At 50.7% G+C, this 17,687-nt stretch overlaps 1 long non-coding RNA gene across 4 annotated transcripts; it reads left to right on the top strand.

Moving 5' to 3' along the window:
• The first annotated feature begins 30 nt into the window (after positions 1-30).
• On the top strand, positions 31-16,501 carry LOC128821287 (uncharacterized). Of its 4 annotated transcripts, none has more exons than XR_008441067.1 (7): positions 31-74; positions 1,976-2,044; positions 6,038-6,119; positions 6,340-6,632; positions 9,564-9,649; positions 9,836-12,352; positions 15,708-16,501. It is a non-coding gene; the product is annotated as an uncharacterized LOC128821287 (long non-coding RNA). The 4 variants fall into 4 exon arrangements; XR_008441066.1 differs by lacking the exon at positions 31-74 and adding an exon at positions 538-1,078; XR_008441065.1 differs by lacking the exon at positions 31-74 and having other exon boundaries at positions 538-2,044.
• The last annotated feature ends 1,186 nt before the right edge of the window (positions 16,502-17,687 follow it).

Raw genomic sequence — 17,687 nt, 5'->3', positions numbered from 1 at the left:
GGTGGGCGGGAGCAGCTCGCTGTTTCCGGTCACGTGAGGTCTGGGGCGGGCCGGAGCTATGGCGGCGGCGTCCGGTGAGATAGGATGGGACCGGGAATACGGGACAGAGACCGGGAATAGGACTGGAAATACGGGCGTGGGAACGGGAACGGAGTATGGGAACGGGAGTGGGAATACGGAAGCAGCAACCGGACTGAGAATATGGGATGAGGAATAGGAAGATAGGACCGGGATCGGGGACGGGAATAAGGGAACGGGACTGGAAATGGGAATGTGGAAACGGAAGAGGGAATACAGAAACAGAAGTATGCAAACGGAAATACGAGAACGGGAACCGGAAAGAAAATACGGGACTGAGAATATGGGAACGGCAACCAGACAGAGAATAGGGATAGGAACAGGGAATGAGACCGGGAATAGGATCCGGACTGGGATGGGAGCAGGACGGGACACGGGAAGAGGCGGGGGGCATCCGGGAGGGGGGGACACCGGAAACGGTTGCAGGGGGACATGGGGATAGGTCCAGGGCAGTGAGTCCTTTATCAGCTGCCCCAGAACCTCCACCAGGGTCTCCGAGTGCAGCCAGAGCCTCTTGGCCTTGGTGTCCCAAAACCCTGAGCAACCCCCAAGTCCCTCCCAGGAGCGGTCAACTCCCTCCAGCCCACACAGCCCCTGCAAGTTCCTCCCGTGGCACTGACCATGTCTTAGTTCAAGGTCTTTATTTTTACCCTTGTTTTGGGTGTTTGGAAAGTTCAAAGAGAAATTAAAAGAAAATCAAGGCCACAGGGAGCCTGGAAGAGGTGGAGCCCCCCAGGCAGGTGTCTTCTCAACACAGATCACCAGGACCACAAATCACCAGGGCTCTGCCCAACGGGGGTCACTGGGGATACTCCAATGTGGATCCTCCCATGGGGGATGGAGCTGGAGCAGCGCACAAAGCTCTTCCCTCACTTGGGGCACTCACAGGGATTCCCTCAGTGATGCCTCCGTTGGTGTTGGATCAAGGCTGAGCTGTGCCTGAAGCTCTTGCCACACTCCAGACACTAGTATGGGCTCTCTCCAGTGTGAATCCACTGATGTAGGAGGAGATAGGAGCTGCTCTGAAACCTCTTCCCATGTTCAGGACACTTGTAGGGCATGTGACATGACAAGGAGTGGGGCTGGGATGTGGTCTGATGCCTGTGACATGACAAGGAGTGGGGCTGGGATTTGTTTGGTGCCTGTGAAATCCCAAGGGCAGTGTCACAGTGGGGGCAGCTCTCAGTGTGCCCAGCAGGTCACACTGTCCAGTGCAGCCCGTGCCAGCGGTCACTGTGCACATGGGGCAGGCTGGGCTGGACGAGGGTCGGGGCAGAAATGCCACCCCCGGGACTGGGGTGTCCTCCTGCCTCTGGGGCCCGGCCTCTGGTGGGAGCGCCTTGGGCAGGGCACAGGGCTGCTGCTGGGCCAGGGAGACAGGCCTTGTCCCCTGCCAGCTGCCCGGGCCCCTCTGATGCCTGTCTCATGTCCCTGTGGCTCCTGTCCCTGCTACTCCCTGCCACCTTCACTCCCTCCATCAAAGCCCCACTCAACCTCTGCACGGTGACCTCTGGAAAGAAAGAAAGAATGAAGGAAAGGAAGTGTTGTCTATTCACCCAGGCTGGATGCCAGGCACCCACCAAAGCTGCTCTCTCACTCCCCTCCAGAGATGGACGAGAGATAGAAAATGGAATGAAGGCTTCCTGGGTTGAGATAAAGACTGGGACAGATCACTCAGCAAATGCCATCATGGCAAAACATGTTTGAAATTAGAGACATTAATGGAATTTATTACTATCAAAATCAGAGCAGAATAGTGAGAAGTAAAATAAAGCTTTAAAAACACCTGCCCATCCCTCCCTCCTTCCCAGCTCTACCTCTTCCCCCAGTGGGTACAGGGAGACAGGGAATGGGGGTTCTGGTCAGCTCATCGCGCATTGTTTCTGCTGCTGCTCAGGGAGAAGAGTCATTCCCCTTCTGTGCCAAGGGTCCCTCCTGGAGACACTTCTCCATGAGCTTTTCTAAGGTGAGTTCATCTCACGGAGAGCAGTTCTTCACAAACTGCTGCAGCGTGGCTCACTCTTCCATGGGCTCACAAGTCCTACCAGGACCCTGCTCCAGCATGGGCTCCTCTCTCCATGGGTTTGCAGGTCCCTGCCAGGTCCCTGCTCCAGCACAGGTTTCTCATGGGGTCACAGCCTGCGCTCAGGCATCCCCCCGCTCTGGCACGGGCTCCTCCAGGCGCTGCAGGTGCACCTCTGCACTTTGTGCCCTCCATGGGCTGCAGGGGCCCAGCTGCCTCACCAGGGACTGCACCAGCGAATCTCAGGGCAATCAGCTCCAGCACCTGGAGCAGCTCCTGCCTCTCCTCCTGCCCTGCCCTGCCCTGCCCTGGGGGTATGCAGAGTTGTTCCTCTCGCATGTTCTCACTCTGCTCTTCCCTGCTCACAGTTACAACTACATGAAAACCGATTTTCTTTTTCTTAAATCTCTTATCCCAAAGGCGTTACCACCGTTTCTAACTGGCCCAGCCTTAGCTGGCGGCTGGTCTGTCCTGGAGCCGGCTGGAATTGACTTTGTGGGACATGGAGGAGCAGCTGCTTCCAGCAGTCTCTCACAGAAGGTGCTCCTAGAGCCCCTCCCTTACCAAAACCTGGCCATGCAAACCTAGTATAAGTATAGAGTTTTTACAACCATTATTAATTATTATTATTTCTATTATCACTGTTGTTGCTATTGTTGCTATTAATTTAAATATCACTGTTGTTGCTATTAATGTTACAGTTATTATTATTATTATTACTGGTTTTATTATTTTTTACTCTGTATTAATAGTGGCTACAGTAGAATTTGAAACTAAAATTGTTAATTGCAAGTAGAAGCTATAATTTTGGCAGCTGCTTGCCTTGCCCTGTTCTGTGTCATTACTGTGTGTGAAGCTGCCAGGGCTCCCTATTTCCCTGGTTTTGGAAATTCGATGGTATTGCTCACATGTCAGGAAGAGATGACTCGTTCCAATCAAATGCATTGCCTGAGGTTCTTCTAGTCCCAGTATTGGAAGCTTGTTTTCTAACGTTGTTGATTTCCCAACTTCTGTTAATAGTTGTGATTTTATAACAGAATGTTCTTGGATCTGATTTTGCAAGATTCTGTAATCAACTTCCAGTTTTGCTCTTGGATTTCTTAATGGTGTGTCAGAACTGAAGGCAGCATTTTGGGTGGGAAGCCTTCAGTCTGAGATAGGATTGTCTCAGCAGTAGTTGGTTTTGCACATGTAAGCAGAGATAACAGAGATTCCATGAACTGAATATTCTGCCTCGTTCGGAACCCGCAGTGCCCGTCTCGAGGGACAGGGGTGGGCAATGGCCAGAGCCCCCGGCAAAGGGCCAGCGATGGACACTGACCCTTTGCTGGGCAGGGGCTCGGGGCCCTGCGGCGCCGGGCGGTCGGTGCCCAGTCAGGCTGGGACTCTGCGGGAGCCAGGAACAGCGAGAGAGCCCGGGCCGAACATCAGCACCGGGGCGGGCATGGCCTGGTAGGGGGCACAGCTCTGGGGTCCCGCAGAACCTCCTTGCTCCAGAGCCGCAGCTGCAACAGCGGGGCAGCTGCCGGGATCTTCGGGGCAGGGAGGAGCCGCAGGTGGGCGTTCCAAGTGAGTCCTTTGGGGCAGGATTTTGTCCCGATGCGGGGGAATTCCCGCGGGCTGGGCGGGCTGGGGTGGCTGCCGAGCGCCGCCGCCTTTCCCCGGAGCTCACGGGCAGAGCTGTCTGCTCGGGGCCAAGGGCCGGGCGCCCCCTCGGCGACTCCAAGACAGCAGAATTTTGGGGGTCTCGGTGTTGGCTGCCGGCAGAGCCCCGGCGCTGGGCCGAGGGATGCGTGGGACCCTCCTGCGGTGGGGGTTGGGCTGCCCGGGTCAGGCTCTGCATCGTCAGCCCGGAGGCACCTGGCGATCGCCTGGTACTGGCGGGGGTGGGGGCTGGGAGAGCGGAGAAGGGCGGTACCGGAGCTGGGAAAACCTCTGCAGCCTGCGGGGTTGGATGTCCTGATAAGGGAGACCCCTGGGAGCCTGGAACACGGAGCCCGGATAGGGGGAACTCGGGTAGCCTGGTAATGTTGAGACCATTGTGATAAATGAATATGATTTGTGCCAATAATTGTAACTATACTGATATTTTAAAAAATATTTGTTAAAAAGTAATAGAGGAAAATAATATGTAATTAGTGCCATAAAACTATGTTTTCAGATATTCATGAGAAAATAGGATGCAGGATGGAGTATTGAGATAAGCAATATCCTAAAACAGAAATCCACCTTGAGACGAATAAAGTTAGGAAACTCCCAAGGCAGGATTGGCCTTGAGATGAATAAAGTTGAGACAATTCCAGATAGGGAATCTAAAATAGTGGTCTTATCTATGAAATAATAAGGCTTATTTGGAACATAATGCTTACTTACATAACACAAAGCTTAATGCACATGCACAACTTGCCAGGTTATTCAGAGGACAGCGAGGAAGATGGTGAGCCTTCCTCTGAAAAGACCATCAAAAGGCCAAGAAGACCCCTTAGCAACAAGTGGAGCATACGCTATGCAGTATAGTGACGTAGATTTCAAGAATCGAAAATAGGAGGAGATTTACAGAAAATATTGAAGAATATGTATTAGCATACAGTGTAATGAACAGTTTCCAGGTGTTCTCCAGAGATGCAGGCAGGGCCTTCCTAGTTCCCATGGCAACACTGAAACAGCTATTAACTCTAGCTGAATACCGATATTGAAATGCTAATTAGCTAATTGCTCTGTTTGTTTTCTCTAAATTACCTGGAGATAACTGGCCTCCCACCCCTCCACGCTGCCATTCTGGGACTAACATGCAAATAATAAACCCTTAGGATCATGGGAGTATTTTTAGGAGATAAAGATACCCCTAAATCAAAAACTAAACACAGTAGAGGGGTCTAGACAAATGTCCAAGCTGAGGAAGAGGGAAACACATCCCCTGATTGACTTTTACCTGTCACCATCACCTAAAAAAAATTGACTAGGTTAGGCTGTGAGAAGCAGGGAGACAGAGGAGAGCTCTGGTGCTGCCACCACGGAAGGAGCGGGGACAGCTGTTGTTCTGGACTTCAGCAGTAGACTTTGCATGTCACGCCTCCTTGCTCTCTGGCCACTGGTGTGCCACAAGGAAAGAAGAAGGGACAGCTGCTGCTCTGGACTTAAGCGTCAGACTCTGCACACGCCCCCTTCCTTTCGGTCACCTGGGATAACTACAACAGCGGGGGCGAGCTGCGTGTCAAGTCCCCTGCCCAGCTGTTCTTTTTAATAAAGAGCTGAACATTAATGAAGGCATTAGCCCTGTTCATTTCATACACTATATAAGTTGTGCTTGGATTCTTTTGCTTTTTGTGCATGAGGCAGGGTGGGAAGGCCTCCCATACCCTGATCGATCGGTTTTACTTTTGCTTTATCCAAACCACTGCCAAATTTGTTTTTGTAACTACTTGATTATATTTTATATAAAATTGCTGCTCAATCAAAATTGCTGCTAAATTTTAACTCTGTGGTTTATTAATTTGGACATATAGGGACCTCATTCATAACACCGTGGAAAAAGGAGACCCATGGGTACCCCAGAGCCCTGAAATGGGGACCCCCCACAGGCAGTACCCCTGGAGCCCCTCTGACACCCACCTGGGGAGCCCAGAGAATGGGAACCTCTGGGATTGCCAGGAGCCCCAGCAGCCCAGAGAGAGGCGACACCAATACACACTGGAGCTGCAGGAGCCCAGACAGGAGGGACCCCTTGAACTCCAAAGTGGAGAGACCAGAGAGGGAACTCCTGGGTGGATGTTTTTTTGCTGAATCTTGGTGGTTTGGGTATTTTTGAGGGTGGCTGAATCTTGGTGGTCTGGAGGTTTTTATGGACACCAGACACCTGGTGACTTTTAGAGATGGACTCAGGCAGGAGGAACACCCCAGCCAACATGCTCACAACTAGTTTTTCCCCCAAAACAGAAATTCCAGTTCCCAAACCTTGGCCAGATGGAGGACAAGGAGGCTGCCAGGAAGAGGAAGATTCCCTGGGACACACAGGCAGGTGAGGAGGAAGTCACTTCCCCTTTCCCCCTCTCTTCTCCATCTGCCAGCCCAACATCACCCCCAGCTGCAGGACAACCCCGCTGCCAGTGCTGTCCTGCCAGGGGTGAATTGGAGAAATCTCTTTCCCCTTCCCTCTGGTACGAAAATAAATCTTCTCTCCTTCCTTCTGTCTTTCTTCCTTTTTCTGGTTCCTTCCTCTCCTTGTCCTTCCTCCTCAGAAAACGAGCTCAGAACAGAGACCAGGGAGGACAAATCCCTGTGGCAGAAGCTGGTGGTCCCTGAGCAGCTTCATGGTAGGGAGAAGCCCTAGAGGTACTTGGAACATGGGAAGAGCTTCATCCCGTGCTCCAGCCTTCTCACCCACCTTCGGGTGCACCTGGATGGGACCCTGTTTGAGCAGGGCCAGATTTGGGCTGGAATATCGGGATTCCCAGACCTAGGTCATTGAGTGTGCCCAGCACATCCCTCACCGAACTGGAGATGCTGCAAGTCCAGTACAGTCAGAGCAGGGGTGAGTAGGAGGAGCCAGGGGCTGGGGGGATCTGCGGGAATAGGGGGATTTGTGGGGCTGGGATGGGAGTTCTCCTCCTCCTCCTCCTCACCATCCTGTGTTTCTCAGAGCCCAGTCACTCCCAGTATAATCCCAGTTGCCCTCAGCATAGTTCGAATTGCTCCCTGTTGCTCCCAGTGTGATGTCAGTGGCCTCTAGTATAGTTCCAGTCACTCCCTGTAGGATCCCATTCTCTTTCACCAGGGTCCCAGTCACACCCAGTTGCCCTTAGTGTAGACTTAGTCACACCCACTTGCTCCCAGTTGCCTCCAGCATGGTCCCAGTTGTCCCCAGCATGGTCCCTGTTGCTCCCAGTGTGGTTTCAGTCACCCCCAGTAAGGTTACAGACATTCCCAATATATTCCAGTTGCCCTAAGCATGTTTGGAGTCATTCCCAGTCACTCCCAGTATGATCTCCATATGATCCTAGGAGAGCCCAGTCACTTCCAGTAGAAGCCCAAAGCTCATGGAACACCTGGAGGACCCACCCGGAGGAGGGTCCCTACAAGTTCTCTGGCTGCAGGAAGAGCCCCAAGAATGGAGGTCCCACCAGAGCCACCACCCAAAGTAGCAGGTGGTGACAGCTTTGCAGCCTGAGGCCTGGGACCACCAGGGGGGCCTCTTGACCAACACTCCAGCAAGTGGCTCACACAGCCCCTCATCTTGTCCCCAAAATCCTGCTCTTGGGATCCCTCATCCCTGTCTGCAGTCCCCTCTCCAACATATCCAGGCCCCTGGGAAGAGTCCAAAGGGATGGAAGTACCCAAATTGCTCCCAGCTGTGGATGTTCTTGTCCACAAACCTCTCCTAGTCAATGCCATGGGGGGCTGGGAGGAGATTTAGGGGATCCTGAGGGCATTGGAAGGGAAATTTGGTGGCTCTTGGGAGCATTTGCAGTGCAGGGAGGGGATTTAGGGGTCTTTGGAGGGGTCTGTGGGGGAGTTTTGGGAGTTCTAGAAGGGCCGTGGGACTTGGAGAGAATTTGACTGGGTCTTGGGGGAGATATGAAGGCGTTTTGATGTATCTCAGGGCTATTTCTGTTGCACAGAGTGGTTTTGGGGGGGTCTTGCCTAGGAGCTGTGGGGTGATTTGAGGGGACTGGGAGGTGGTTTTAGGCTAGTTGTGATACCCCGAGGCCCTAAAAGCTGCCACCAGACCCTGCCCCCAAGATACTCTCTGGGGTTGGGGGGTCCATGTAAGAGTTTGTCTTCTTGGCACTGTGGGAGTGAGTGGGGTCCCCAGGAATTGTGTGTCCCCCCCAGAGTGTGTGTGAGCCCCCCCATCCCAGCGTCACCCCCTTTTCCCTCTCCACAGGGCACCTGATCCAGCTCCTGCTCCCTCAGGAGGGAATTTGGGGAGGAGGCAGAGGGGGTGCGCAGCTCCCGCTGGGGGATGACCCCACCCCAATCCATTTGTTCAGCAGCAAGCTGGACTCGGGGCAGCAGGAGGAAGAGGCCAGTGGGAAGCAGATCCTGCAACTGGGACAGTGCTTGGGGTCAGGGCAAGGTCCTGCCCTGCACACCTGGCTCAGGTGTGACCCTGCTCCGACAAGGGAGCAGGATATTCCTATCCTCACGGATCCTATCCCCAAATTCCCACTCTTGGGATCCCTCATCTGTCTCTGCAGTTCCCCCTCCAGCATCTCCAGGCCTCTGGGAAGAGCCCCGGGGCTGGAAGTCCCCACCCAGGGAGGCCACCAAATCCCAGTTTGGATCTGCAGCCCCCAGTTTTTCGAGTTTCCCTCTCCTTTTCCCCGGGCCAGGTTCCCCCCGCTCTAGTGGGTGGAAGCAGCCAAGAGCCCCGCGCTGCCCATCCCGACCTGTCCTGGCTCCATCCCTGCTCCTCCTGTGGGCCGCGAGGGCTTCAGGGAACAGGGCAGGAGGAATGGGGATGATGGAATGGTGATGAAGAAGTAGCAGGAGAAGGGCTGAAGTGATTAAGAGTGGAGGAGGGGTAGAGAAGCAACTGGAAGCGGAGGAGGAAGAGTGGGAGGAAAACGTGGGACAGAGGAGGAGGAGAAGGAGGAACTGGAAGTGGAGGGACCACGTGGTCCAGCCTTCACTGTGTCCACTGCCCTCCTACCTGGGGCATTGTCCTCCCCCCCCCCCCCCCCATCTCTCAGGTGACAGCGGAAGGGGAGCTCGCCCAAATACCCTGGGGGCTCCGTGGGAGTGTATCTGGGGAGGGGGCTTTAGGGTGGAGAGAGAGGGGGAATTTTTGGAGCTTGAAGGACTCCAAAGCTAAACCGCAAATGCCCTTTGGGGAGATTTTGGGGGGATCCCTGGGAGGCTATATTTAGGGGGGCAGGGGGAGGTAGGAGAGGAGAGAACACTGGGACAATGAAGTGTGCAGCCAGAGATAGGAGACCCCCAGGATTCAGCCTGGAAAGGGGAAGCTCTGGAGCTGCCCCCTGCCTGGAACAGGGTCAGGGGAAATGGGAGCGCTGGGACTCCAAGAGCCCCAGCATTGCTAAGTGGGAGCCTGGAGATGGGGAGCCAGGGAACCCCCAGGGGCTGCAGGGAACTGCCAGCAGCATAGAGAATGGGGAGCTCAAGGTTGGAATAGCAGAGAGGGGGGACTCTAGGGATTCCTGGGACCCCTGACAGTCTGGAGAGGGTGGGGACCCCAGAGAGTAAAACCTTCAATATACACAGGACGCCCAGAACTCCGAAGTCGAGAGACATGAGAGGGGGAACTCCTGGGGAGTTTTGGGATGATCATCATCTGTTCAAGTCTTGGGAGGCTTAATCTTGGTATTTCTGAGGGTTTTTTTCAGTTAAATCTTGGTGGTCTGGAGGTTTTTATGGACACAAAATGTCTGGCGACTTCTAGAGATGGGCTTAGGCAGGAGGAATCCCCAACCAAGCACTCTCACACCTTGTTTTTCTCCAGGAAACAGGATTTCCTATTCCCAAATCTTGGCCAGATGGAGGGGAAGGCTGCAAGGAAGAGGAAGATGCCTTGGGACACTCAGGCAGGTGAGGAGCAAGTCACTGCCCCTTTCCTCCTCTCTCCTGTTCCATCTTCCAGCCCAACATCTCCCCCGGCTGCAGGACAACCTCGCTGCTGACGCCATCCTGCCAGGGATGGACTGGGGGCATCTCCTTCCCCTTCCCTCTGGCACGGAGGCAAATCCCATCCTCTCCTTGTCCTTTTTCCCCCAGGCACTGAGCTGAGAGAACACAGAGGACAAATCCCCACAGCAGAACCTTATGGAAGAGGCCGTTTTGAGCGATTCCATGGCACAGGAATCCAAAAGGGAGGAAAAGCCCCAGAAATCCCACACGGGGAAGGGCTGCAAACCCAGTCCAGGGATCTGTGAGCAGGGAAGACCCTCCTTGTGCCAGGAAGGCGGCTGGAGATCCAGCTGGAGCTCAGACCCTGTGGTCTCTGAACAGCTTCATGGCAAGGAGAAGCCCTAGAGGTGCTTGGAATATGGGAAGAGCTGCAGCCGGAGCTTCAACCACCTCACTCACCTTTGGGTGCACACAGGGGAGCAGCCCTACAAGTTGGGAGAATGTGGGTAGAGGTACAGGCATGGCTCCCACCTCCTCTGCCACCAGAGAGTGCACACATGGAACGACCCTATAAGTTCTTGGAATGTGGGAAGAGCTTCAGCGACAATTCCCACCTGCTCTGGCAGCAGAAGATCCACACTGGGGAATGGCCCTACAACTGTGGGTAGTGTGGGAAGAGCTTCAGAGACAGCTCATTACCCACCAGTGCATGCACACCAGCATGCACACCAGCAGCCAGAAGATCCACACTGGGGAATGGCCCTACGAGTGTTCTGAGTGTGGGAAAAAGGCTTGGAGCAGTTTGGATCTCCTCAAGCGCCAGCGCACACACACACAGGGCAGAGGCCCTTCCGCTGCCCTGACTTGCAGGAAGGGCTTCACCCGCAACTTCAGCCTCCTTACCCACCTGTGCATCCACACACAGGAGACGCCCCTTGAATGTCCCTGTTTCTCCAGGAGTTATCACTTGACCAGACACCAATAGAGCCACCAGTAAGGGAAGCTCTGTGAGTTGACTGCAGGAAGAGCTTTGTGTGCTGTCCCAACTTTATCACCCACTGCAGGACCCCCATTGGGCAGAGCCCTGGTGACCCACATTCCTGGTGATCCAGGTTGAGAAGACACCTGGCTGGTGCTCTCCACTTCATCCTAGTTCCCCATAGGCACCTAAATGAATGCAGGGGCAGGAACGTCCATCAGGACACAGACTAACATCAGGAATTCATCATAAGGAAAAGGCGATTTATTAATGTTAAACTCCGAAAAGTCTTACCTGCTGTTCTGGTTTGAAAGCAAAACCAGTGAGAGACTCCAAGTCAGAAATACAATTTATTAGGAAAAAGGAAAAGAAACAAAACACATGCAATAATACAAAAGAAAAACCACGGACAGAGTCAGAATACAACCTGACACCCTTTTGGCCAGTGTGTTGGTAGCAGTCCAAATTGGAATGGCTGCAGTCCCATGGAGTGGCAGATGTGGTTCTGTTGGAGCAGGGATCCTGTAGAAGGGTGTAGTCTTCCTCTGAAGGTCCAGTGGAGAACCCCAGCTGTTCCTCTTGGGAACCAGTGGAAAGGCTGCCTCTAATGTCCCGAAAACCCAGATTATATCCAGTTAGGAATTCTTGGCTCCTCCCTCTGGGCAGAGCATCTCACAATGAGAAGTTATAGTTCTTATCAGTCTCGCAGTGACATTCAATAGCCCATTATCAGCAGATGTCTCCCCTGAGAGAGGATTGGTTGTGAAAGAGATAAGGAAAATTGTCCACTTAACAGAAGACAACTGCCATACAGATGGGAAATGGAATACATCTTGCTTCTCAAACTGGGACACCTGCTCTGTCCAGTGATTTCATCTGATAGCATCAAGCATCACTGGGTGATTTTGGACCCTCCTGTGGCACAGCACAGCTGCTTTTGGAGTGTCAGCATAGGGATAATCTCACTCCCACAACCAAAAACTAAGAGGGAAGTTAGAAGGCCTTTAGGCTTGTTGGGATATTGTAGGCTATGGATTGAAGGATACACGCAGGCCATCTGGTTCTTGTATGAAAAGTTAATAGAAAAAGAGATTATGTGATAAAAACATGATGAGCAAAAGTTTGAAGCTTTAAAGCAAAAATTAGTCAGTGCACTGGCACTGAGTCTTCCTGCATTAGACAAACCTTTTTATCTGCTTGTCAACCCAGAAAAAGGAGTAGCACATGGAGTAGTAGCCCAGGACTGCAGAGGATCCAGGAAACCTATTTATCAAAACTGCTAGACCCTGTCAGCTGGAGGTGGCCAACCTGCATTCAGGTGGTGGCAGCGACTGCCCTACTCATAGAAGAAAGCAAAAAATTAACTTTTGGGGGAAAATTGAAAATATATACCCCACACTCGGTTAGAAGTATCCTAAGCCAAAAGGCTGAGAAATGGCTCACCAACTCTTGAGTGTTAAAGTATGAAGCTATCTTAATAGATGATGATTTAGAGCTAATCGTGAGCAACCAACTCAACCCTGCCCAGTTTTTGTATGAAGAACCAGATGAGGAATAATTACATAATTAAGGAATTAATACATAATTGCCTAGAGGTTATAAACTATCAAACTAAAGTAAGAGAAGACCTAACAGATCAACCACTCCAAGGAGGAAAGCGATTGTACATTGATGGATCTTCACAGGTAATCCAGGAGCACTGGGTATCGGGGTATGCTATAGCAGATGAAGAGGTAGTAGCCCTAGAAAAGGGAAAGTTACCTTCCAACTGGTCAGCCCAAGCATGTGAGTTATATGCCCTAAAATGAGCTCTGGAAATATTAATACAGAAAAGAGGAATAACATATACAGACTCAAAATATGCATTTGGAGTAGTACATACCTTTTGAAAAATTTGGCAAGAGAGGGGGCTATTAAATTCAAAGGGAAAGGGAAAACTTATTTTAGAAGTGTTAGAAACCTTACAATTATCAGAGGAAGTGGCAGTAGTATATGTTAAAGGACATCAAAAAAGGGTGACTCAAGAGGCACAAGGGAACAATTTAGCAGATTTAGAAGCTAAAAATGCAGCTGAATCAAGGACAGAAAAACTAATGATGGTATTAACCCCCATGAAACAAATGCTAGAAGTCCGTGTATTCAGTGGGAGAGAAAAGGAAGAACGCCTTAAAATAGGAGTCAAGAAAGATAACAAAGGGAAGTGGAGATTAGCAGATGGGAGGCAAATGTTTAATTAACCCCTTGCCAAGAAAATGCTGGAAGGCATACATGGTACAACACATTGGGGTACTCAAGCACTAAGTGATCAATTTCTCAGGGACTGGCGGCTGCATAGGAATTTTTGGAATAGCTAAGCAAGTTACTGAACGATGTGTGATATTTCAACAAGTGAATAAGAAAGTCATGAAGAAAACACAGAGAAGAGGGTGAGAACTAGCCTTATGGCCCTTTCAAAATATCCAAGTGGACTTTACAGATCTTCCCCAGGTACAATGGTGGAAATTTTTGCTAGTGATAGTAGATCACTTGACTCATTGGGTAGAGGCAGTACCCACTGTTAAAGCCAATACCAATATTATGAGTAAAACACTTCTATAATAAATCATCCCCCAATATGGGATAGTAAACAGGATTAATTCAGACCAAGGAACTCATTTCACTTCTAAGATATTGCAAAAAGTTGTTCAAGCCCTGGGAATAAAATGGGAATTATACACTCCATGGCATCCACAGAGTTCTGGTTGTGTTGAGAGGATGAATCAAACTCTTAAAAGAACTCTAGTTTAGCTTGATTCATCTAGATTGAAACCCAGATGTCATGGATAAAATGTCTCCCTTTAGCCTTGTTAAGAATGAGAACCCAACCTTGGTCAGATCTGGGGGTCTCACCCTATGAAATGATGTTTGAGTTACCCTTCTTGACCTTGCCCTAGAAGGTTGCCACCTATGAGGAAAGTAAAGCCAATGCCAAGAAATATGTCTACAGTACAAACCTTAGAAGGGCTGAGACATAAAGGGGTGATTCCTCAAACTACCACCCTGGATTTCAGAATCCATAATATTAATCTCAGGGATTGGGTAATGATCAAGTCATGGAGAGATCAGCCTCTGACTCCTCGGTGGGAAGGTCCCTTTCAGGTACTACTCACCACCAAATCGGCCATGTGAACTGCAGAGCAGGGATGGACTCAGGCCAACAGAGGTAAAGGCCCAGTAAAAGAAACCAAAGAATGGACTATAACATTCAGACCAGGTGAAACAAGATTGACTCTCAAGCAGAGACTGAGAGACAACCAGAAAAACAACAAGACGCCCAAAAAGTAGAGTCAAGCTTCTACCCCTCAGCTCGAGAACTATTTTTCTGTTTTAATATTGCAAGGATTACAAGCATCTGTTGAGGGGAAGTACACAAGGGACCATAAGAGGTAATGGGGTGTGGGCAATAAAGGGGCAGCATCCTTAAGAACCACAAGTAAAGTAAGACAAGGAATGGAGGGCAAGACTGGGCTGGCCCCTTTGATTCCATAGCCCTGCTGTGGGTAGCAACCCTGTAGGCATGCTAAGGTAGGGGCAAAAGGGCCATACTAGACCTGTATTGTTCCTCAATTGTCTTTTAGTACAACAGGGACTAGAGGGCAAGACCAAGTTGCCCTCTGTACCCACCACTAAGATACACGTACTATGGGGAGCAACCCCATAGGCAAGGTAGATGGGACTCAAAGCCATACTGCACTGTTGGGGAAGATGAAATAGCAAGGCCCTATAAATATGATGGCCTGGCAAAAGAGTCAGAAGATACAGATATTGAGATGAAAACAACGTTTGAAATACCAAACCTTAATCACTGAGCATCTCGAAAACAATAATATAGCCAAGCTGAAAGCAATCCCCCTTTCTGATGATCTAAAAGGTCAAATGGAATGTTCTGTATCACCCCCCAATGTATGGTTCATCCCATACCTGTAACCCTCCCCTGAAGTATCAGGTATCTGTAACCCCATTGGCCCAAGTCCTGTCCCAGCCCACCTTGAAGCCCCCTGATAAGGTATGGCCGAGGGACCGGACGCTCTCTCTTGGACCTTCCTCCTGGGACGCTCACCTGGGACACTCTCTCTCTCTCTCTCTCTCTCTCCCCACTCTCCCTGGGCCTGCCACGAGTTGCGGCTGGCAACTCCAAGCAAGGCCCTTTACCCTTTACAATAAACCATATGTTCTAAAGACCGGGCTTCAGAGATCCTTCACCACCACCCATCCAAACCGTCCTGGAGCCCAGCAGTCCCCGCACTGCACCTCTGTGATGTCCTTTTGTTCCTTCCAAATAAGTGTGTCTAGGGAAAACCTTGCATTTTTTTCTTCGGTTCCCACTGTCCTTGCCCACATCAACTGATGCCAGTATGACTCATTCAAGAGAGAAAATTTTTTTGAGTTAATTGTTCGAGCCAAATGACTTATAGAAAAGGAAAAGGGGGATTTGTGATAGAGGAGAAGTGTGATGGTTGACTCTCCTAATGCAGATATTAAAATGCAGATATTAAAATGCAGATATTATGTATATGTTAAGAGAAGTTATATAGATTTATGTTTCACCCTATTGCATTGCTATCACGGGATGGCGTGGTTAGTCGGGGCATGTGGGAGGGTCAGTTTGTTACTATGGCAACACCTGACCTCCAATCAAGATGTGAGAAAGTGATCACCACCACTGGACAGCAAAGAAGGACTCAATTGACAAGGCTTTGGGAGGGGCTAAAGGGTTAAAAGAAGGAACATTCTTTGTGCGGATGGGCACGTGGTTGGAAAAAGTCCTTTGCTCCCGGTGTGAAAAACACATTCACTCTCCTGTGAAAATTTAAAAGTTTAGTAAAGGACAATAGGAGACAAGGACCAAGGAATTTATGCATCATGTATGAGATATATGAATATGCAACAGGCTTTTAAGGCCTATTCCTTTGTTCACAAGGCATGTTTTTGGCAGCTTAGTGTCCAGAAATATCTGGATGTCTGTAATTCTTTGGTTTTTATTGTCTGCAACCTCATCAGGCATGAGTGCATCCACACCAGGGAATGGCCCTTCGAGTGTCCTGAGTATGGGAAGAGCTTCAGCACAAGAAGCAACCTGATTGTTCACTGGATGATCCACACCACGGAATGGCCCTATGAGTCTCCCAAGTATAGAAAGAGGTTTCAGACCAGCTCCAATCTCATCCTGCACAAGCAGATTCACACAGAGGAGAGGCCCTTCCACTGCCCCAAATGTGGGAAGGGCTTCAAGCACAACTCCACCCTCATCAGACACCACTGCATCCACACCCAAGAGATGCCCTACAAGTGTTCTGAGTGTGGGAAGAGCTTCTCCAGCAGCTCTCATTTGACCAGGCACCAATGGGAGCCACTGGTAAAGAAAGCCCTGTGAGTGCCCCGACTCTTGCAAGATTTGTCTGCTGCTCCATCTTCCTCCCCCATTGGGGGATCCACATTGGGAAGAGCCCTGGTGACCCACATTCCTGGTGATCCACATTGGGAAGACACCTGTGCCTTTCCCTGCTCCTGGCAATGACGTGAGGTGTAATCGAAGAACGTGAGGATCTGGCCATGCCCGCATTATTGTATTTGATCCCTCCTCAGGTCATTGCCAGGGGCAGGGAAAGGGACTCTCTATTTCTTGTGAGGAGAAAGGTGTTCTTTCTGGGTGGGAGAAAATACATGGTCAGGAAGAGCTGGTCGGTGTGGTAGTTTTTCAATTTTTTAAAAATAGTTTGTCTTATTCCTTCTGTTATCAATATTATTGCTGTTCCCTTTGTTTGTTAACTCGTTGCTGTTCTCAGTAAATTGTTCTTATCCCAGACCGAGATCTTTGCCTTTTGTGCTTTTCAACAGAGGTGGGAGGGTGTTGCCGCAGCCCCCAGACAGGTGATAATTAGCATTGACTCCATGATTGCGGAAGGCTGATCAATCGCTTTATTGTACTATACTATATTATTAAGAAACTCATCACCTTTACAGACAGTCCGATACACTCAGACCAGATTGGTCAATCAATCCAAACACCATCACCAATGACCAATCAAGAAATCACCCTTTGGTAAACAAATCTCCATGACACATTCCACATGTGCACAACAACAAGTGCAGCAAGTGAAGATAAGAATTGTTTCTCATTCTTTTCTCTGATCTTCTCACAGCTTTCCCCAGGAAAATGCCTGGGAAAGTTGTGCCTGCTGCTCTCTGTGGAAAGAGCTGCTGCCACAGGAGGGGAGCAAGCAGCAGCGCGGTTTTAGCGGGAGCACAGAATTGAAGAATCCCATTCTTAAACCGCGGCCCATGGAAACTGCACATCCCAGCTGGTCCCAGCCCTGGTGGCCATGGCAACAGCCTTGGGAGAGGGTCCCTGGCTGGAGGCTGTGGGAACCTTTTCACTGATGCCCAGGGACAGGACTGGAGGGAATGGCTGCAGTTGAGTTCGGGCAGGTTTAGGTTGGATCTCAGGAAAAGCTTTTTCCCCCAGAGACTGCTCGGGCACTGACTAGGCTCCCCAGGGAAGGGTTACAGTTCCAAGACTGAGCTCCAGCAGCATTTGGACATTGCTGCCAGGCCCAGGCTGGAATTGTTGGGGTGTCCTGTGCAGGGCCAGGAGTTGGACTCGATGATCCTGATGGATTCCTCCCAACTCTGCCAATTCTGTGGTTCTGGGATTGCATGACCCTTGGAATGGGACCAGAAATAGCCTGAGCCAGTGTCCATGGCAATCATCCCTAGCACTGGGTCTCCATGGAGCTGCCAAGGGATCAACCATAGCAACAGCATTTGGTGATGGTTGCCTGCTAAGGATCAGATTTGTCACAGGCCCTCAGAGGGGTTCCATGGGGACTTTCCAAGAGTCTCCAGGCTGTTCAAGAGCCAGAATGTCACAGGCAGAGACAGGGGTTCCATGGAGACCTGCCAGGGTTTTCTGGGGATGATAAAGAACCGTGTGGTCTGGGACAATCACAGCCATTTCATGGCGGCATCCCAGGGGACTTT

Source organism: Vidua macroura, chromosome 37 (assembly GCF_024509145.1).
Source record: "Vidua macroura isolate BioBank_ID:100142 chromosome 37, ASM2450914v1, whole genome shotgun sequence".
NCBI lineage: Eukaryota > Metazoa > Chordata > Aves > Passeriformes > Viduidae > Vidua > Vidua macroura.
This window is presented reverse-complemented; position numbering and strand designations above follow the sequence as displayed.